This window comes from Callorhinchus milii, unplaced genomic scaffold (assembly GCF_018977255.1).
Source record: "Callorhinchus milii isolate IMCB2004 unplaced genomic scaffold, IMCB_Cmil_1.0 Scaffold14, whole genome shotgun sequence".
NCBI classification, from domain to species: Eukaryota; Metazoa; Chordata; class Chondrichthyes; order Chimaeriformes; family Callorhinchidae; genus Callorhinchus; species Callorhinchus milii.
This window is the reverse complement of record NW_024704755.1, coordinates 15417493-15423557: the sequence shown is the minus strand read 5'-3', so window position 1 is coordinate 15423557 and position 6065 is coordinate 15417493. Positions and strand designations below refer to the sequence as shown.

Here is a 6065-nt window from a genome sequence, read left to right as displayed (position 1 = left end):
TGTCCCTTTCTATTGTTATTCCTCTATTGGAAAGAATGCACTATTTTAGTATTCGTTGACAGCTCAATCAAATTACTTCTCAGATCTATCAAACATAAATCACGTTTACCCATCTTATCGTCGAAGTTAAATCCTTTCATCCAACTGTTAATTTGGTGAATGAATATCTGGACCTCCTGCAGGGCATCGTTTAATATTGGTACCAGAAACGTTGTTCCAAATAAAACATCTGAACAGGATCAGTTTCTTGCCGTTGCAATCCAGATTCCTTGTTATGCCAACAATAACGTACATTTATATAGCGCCCGTCACATGGGTTAACGTCTCGGAAAACCTTCCTTTGTTAAAATGTCGCTCGGAATCAATTCATATACATTTCAACTGGGAATAACATTTCATATTCCAACTGCTCACCCGTAATGTGATTCTGCCCCACTGTCTGCCCTACAGTCCCCCCAACCCCACTGAAGATATTCCACAGAGATTCTGAAAGAGATTCATCAAAGTCTCAGACTCTTGTGTGTGAAACGGCTGAGTTTTACCCGGAAGATGTAACGCTGACTTGGTATAAAAATGGCAATGAAGTTAAAACTGGGATAAATGACACCAAAGAAAAGAATTCAAATGGACTTTACAAAGTTTCGAGCTCTATGGAAGAGACAGAGTCTGTGCAGAGCGGAGTTATTTATACCTGTGTGGTATCTCATGTCAGCCTTCGGATTCCAGCAGTTGCCGTCTACGCCGTTTCTGAACCCAAAACAGAAGTTGATGGTAGGAAGTTACTTGTCTTACTGTCATTTGTTGTTAAATACCTTGTTACTGGCAATTGGATTTACATTATTTACGCTACAATTTATAGTTATATAAGTTTCTCGCTGAAAACTCCATATATATGTAAAATCCAATTTTAAATGTATAGTCTTTGAATCGAAGAATATCTCAAATCTGCGTATGTTCTTGTTTTGTTTTTAAATTCTGAATATGTCTCATTCAAAGCGTTGTTGACATGTAGTAACCTCTCTAAAGTGCAATAGTCCTGCGCGTTCATCAGAAATTGGACTTTTGGACTGAAACGCGTTCACAAATGAAACATAAATACTATTGGTTCATTAATCCACTCCATTTTCTGAGGACGATTTGGAACAAATCTGCTGTTACGTATTCCTTTATAACAACAATCACTGCATTAAAATAAAACTCGCTTGTGAGATGTTTTATAGATTTTCGGGATGAGAGCACATTTCCAATGCAATGAGTTTTGGTGACTGTGGCTCTCTATGGCTCGGGTCAGAACACACATTCTATCGGTACATTTGAAGCTGAGCGCACAGTCAATGGGGAACTGCTGTCACATAATGTATAACTGTGTCTCTATAACATCACTAATAAAATGCCGCGCGTTGATTTTCACTACTATTCGCTGTTATTTGCAATTGATTGAATGCGCATTTTATAGCGTTCCAGTAAAAAAAGGAAAACGTGTGCATTTTCCCAATACAGAATGATTATTCAGTAGTTTTGATGTAAACATGTTATAGTTTCGTAATTTGTTTTCCAGATAATGGTGGAATGCCCGTTATGATGATTATCCGTTTTATGTTATGCTTTGTGGCAGTGTTACTGTTGACCATCATCATTGTTGACTATCTTACAATCAACCCACATAAAAGGTAAAACATTCTTCGCTTTAAAAGAGCATTGACTTTTCATTGACAAATATTGTGTTTATATCGTCGCACATACAGTTATCAATGAAAGGGGGACAGGTTCATGTTGTTCGCTGCTACAGGGACAACACACTTTACAATGCGGAAATTACTTTTTGTTCTGTTGGCGGAATCTCTAATAATCAATGGATATAAACATATCTAATCCAAACTTTCAGGTATCCGGAAATATTGAACAATACATTCGTGCAATAGCAACCAGATCCGTGTTACATGGTTGGGTTTGGGTCATATGCAATACTTCGGATTCCGTCTCCAGCTCCGGAGCCCCACAAACACAGCCAAGCGCTTTCAGACGTCCTTCCAACGTAAAAGGCGATCTCACTGCAAATCGTGTTGTCCGAATATGTTTAATTACCGTTTAAAATTAAACTAAACGAGTAACGGTTCCAGTCTCGTTGTAAACATTGCAGAATGAATCATCAATTTGTTTGGTGAAAATCAGCAATTATTACAATTGATCATAGAATCAAAGGATTGGTGATATTCACGATTACACTACTTGTTTTGTTATAGATGAAGTGAGGAAGAAACGATTGAGGTGATTCAATTATGCTAATGGAATACACGGACTGGAAGAACAGAAGATTATAAATTATGAGCAGTATACTGTATAAAATATATTTGAATGCGTTTGAGTTATACCATTTAGGAGTCGGAATATATCTGGAATATCACCTCTTATTTATTTTTCACCCGTTACATATCAGCAATTTCACAGATTTTCTTCGTAAACCCAAGTCAAAATATTATACATCAGCTTGGTCAATTTGGCTCCAATGAACCGACAATTACTAATACAATGCAATACACCAAACGCAGCGAATATAGTGTTTTAAATAATTTCAAGGCATATCCCGGAGTCCGGTTGTACATGAATTGTCGATCAAGTTTTGCTTTTTCTGACTGTCACCGAAAATGATGTTGATGGTGTTAATAAATCTATGTACCATTAGCCACAGAGCCTTCTCCACAACCCGGATTCTCATGCTATTTGTATGTGTGATGATTATGGCTTTGCAAATAATATAGGTTCTATTGTATTTCTGTGGGTTACCTGTAATACCACTTGCCTAAAATTTATATCGAAGTTCCCTGTATCGTGCATTGTAATCGAACATAGATTTTATTTCAACATTTTGAATTGCAATAAATAAAATGTTCAATGAATTTCATAATGGTAGTCCATTGATTGTTCCATGCCTCCGGGGAAAGCAATGTCTGGGACATGCAGAAATCTATTAAATGCATCCAATCTTTGAGTTGAGAAGTATTGTTTAGATCTATTTTCTGATCCCACAAAGTTGGTAACAACAATAACTTAAGAACACAAAAGCATATGAATTTGCGAGGCGAAAGAAAACCAAGGTCTATCAGTTCGGGTTCCTCCTTCCTGGCAGTCGCCTGAGATGCCGCGTCCGAAACTATGTACTGTAACCCGAGATATTATTATCTACGAGAAATCTATCTGATTTGTTCTTCAAACAAACAACACTCCTATCTCCTCTCAGCCTTGCCTCGGCCCTCCTCCTCTTCTTTAACCACTCACACATCCTCTCGGTGGCAGAAGCATCTTTTCTTTCTCGAATCTCCCATTATTGCCATCTTTTATCTTGCACCATCAAAATCTCTGACCTCATCATCTACTGTCCTCCACTTAACTTTTTCTATGTCTTTCTTTCCCGCCCACTTTGTTCTTCCTTATTAACTGCTCCCTTTCAATATCCCCCAATTCTGACGAAAGGTCATTGACCTGAAACGTTAACTAATTTTCTTCTCTCCATAGATGCTGCCTGAACTGTTGAGTGTTCCCAGCGATTTCTGTTTTTATTTGGGGGCGCTATACAAATATGTGAGGGGGCGAGGGGCTGGGGCGAGGAAACGATGATCAAAAGCGTGGTCAAATATTTATTCAACTGCTTTGAAAGAGGGGAGGGAGGGAATGATTTGGAGTGATCCACAAATGGAACTCCAGAGATCAGGGGCAGATGGCGATGGTGGGGCAGATGGGGTGGGGGGCATGAAGCAAGCTGGTGTTTGTGCCAGGTCGGGGGTCGCAGGGGTGTGATGGGGAGGGGCTGTGCGATGACGGACATAGAGATGTTTCTCACTGGGGAAAGAGAGAGCTTTCTGTGAGGAAACCACACAGCACATCCCTCGGTGTCTGTCCTCGGTCTCTCCGCGGAGGCCAAGACAGCCTCCAATCATCTATCTGTCCTGAGAAATGAACCAAGAAACGCTGCCCTCACCTCCTCCTCTCTCTGATCCTCTGTCTCTCACTTTCTTTGTTTCTCTGTCCCCATCTCTCTATCGTGTTCTCTCTCGCCCTCTGAATCACTTTCTCTCCCTCTTCTCTCTCACGCTTTCTCAAACACTTTCTTTACCTCTCTCACCCACTCTCATGCTCTCTCCATTTCTCTCTCTCACTCTCGCTCTCTCCAACCCTCTTGGCAGAATCTTAACCGTGGTTTTCTGTGTGGGTTCGACACCCGGATGATCCACCAAATAGGTATTAGTTAACCCCAACATCCCGAGATCCACAACGTGACCTTGAATTCTGCCTTAAAGGCTGGAAACATTTAAATCTTTTATGTGCTTCCAATGGATTGGGTTAATCTCATCATAGCATTAGTGATCACGTGACCTTACAAATTACACTTTCGATGCAAACTCAACTTCCTGAACCCTCAAAGGCAGGAAGTCAAATGACACACAAACATTTTTCTGGACAAAACACTTGTTGTAGATCAGCTTGTTACAGACCATCAGGGTCAAAACTGATCGGAATCCTAGTGTTGGGTGATGGCGGGGAGTGGTATTTTAATGTATAATCTGTCCTTGTTATTTTTTCTGATGGGTTGCTACTGGTGATTTTTCGGTCAAAGTAGCACTGATCCTGGAATGCGTGAATAACATCAGAGAGACAAACGTTACCTTCTTCTGCATCATTCCTATCGTTCATGAAACATGTTATTCGAGTACAGTTTATTTATACAACTTTGTGATTCATAAAACACCAAGAAAATAATCCCCTTCTTAAGTCTAGTTGAACATTCACGGTTTCTCATGTGCTCATGATTGATCAGCCTTAAATACCAAGTAAGTGGCGCATTGCTCAACCCAAGGCTCCACTTCAATGATGATTACCAATTCCCAATCCTAATATCAATACCAAGCTTGTGCACAATTTATAAAACAATGTTTTGTGCGAAACCTCAACAATGTAAAGTGCGAAACACTCTCCATGAACAATATCCACAGTTGAGAATGCTGTGGAATCAAAATTCCTGTTAGTTGACACCTGGTAACACATATCTACTTGAAAAAGTCAGTTTGATTTCCAGCCAAAGGTCAAGCTTTTAAACTCATATTCTGGGCTGATGCTCCAATGCCATAATGGGTTTAATTTGCATTGTTGTAGATGTAGTTCACGATACTTGTAGATGCTTCTCCATGTGAAGGGCGTAATATGTGTGTATGCAAGTTGTTATTATTACCTTATAGATGAGACACTGAACGAAGTACAGCTGCGTGCTCAGGTGTACAGCGAAGATCATCTTGCATTCCTCCTAAATTGAAGTGGTTCCTCTGGGTATCATGACAAACATTTCTCTAGAGAAAATTGATCATTGACTTCATACATGTTAATTAGACATTGCTGTGAGCAAATAGATGCAAATCAATCACATATAAAGGATTATTATTATTTATTCAGAGATATTTCTAAAATTAAGCTGTACCTCTGGTAGTGTATTCATTGAGAGAAACTCTGTGTCATAGAATCACACAATCATAGAATTATACAGGATAGGAGGAGGCCATTCGGTTCACCATGTGTGTGCCGGTTCTTAGAAATGAGCTATTCAATTCAATGCCAAGTCCCCGCTCTCTCCCCATAGCCCTGGAACCCAAATAATTATCTACATCTCTCTTGAAAGTTCTTACCAAATCAGCTTCCACCACCCTTTCAGGCAATGCATTCCAGATCCAAATAACTCGCTGTGTGAAAAAAATTCTCCTCATCTCCACTCTTTTGTCAACTTCACCCGACCCTGGAAATAGTTCTCCTTATTCACCCTATCAAATCCCCTCATAATTTTGAAAACCTCTAATAAATCTCCACTTAACCGTCTCTGCTCCAAGGGAATAATCCGAGCTTCTCTAGCCTCTCCTGATAACTGAAGTCCCTCAATCCTGGTTACATGCTGGCGAATCTACTTTGCACCCTCGGCAAAGCCTTAACATCCATCCTAAAGTTGGGTGCCCAGAACTGAACACAGTATTCTAGCTAAGGCCTAAACAGTATTTTATAAAGCTACAATTGTAGTTTTCATAAAG

The 6065-nt window shown here is 39.8% G+C and overlaps 1 long non-coding RNA gene across 1 annotated transcript; it reads left to right on the top strand.

Moving 5' to 3' along the window:
* The first annotated feature begins 674 nt into the window (after positions 1-674).
* LOC121850125 lies at positions 675-2374 on the top strand. Its single transcript, XR_006085468.1, has 3 exons — positions 675-771; positions 1559-1670; positions 2244-2374. It is a non-coding gene; the product is annotated as an uncharacterized LOC121850125 (long non-coding RNA).
* Positions 2375-6065: the final 3691 nt, after the last annotated feature.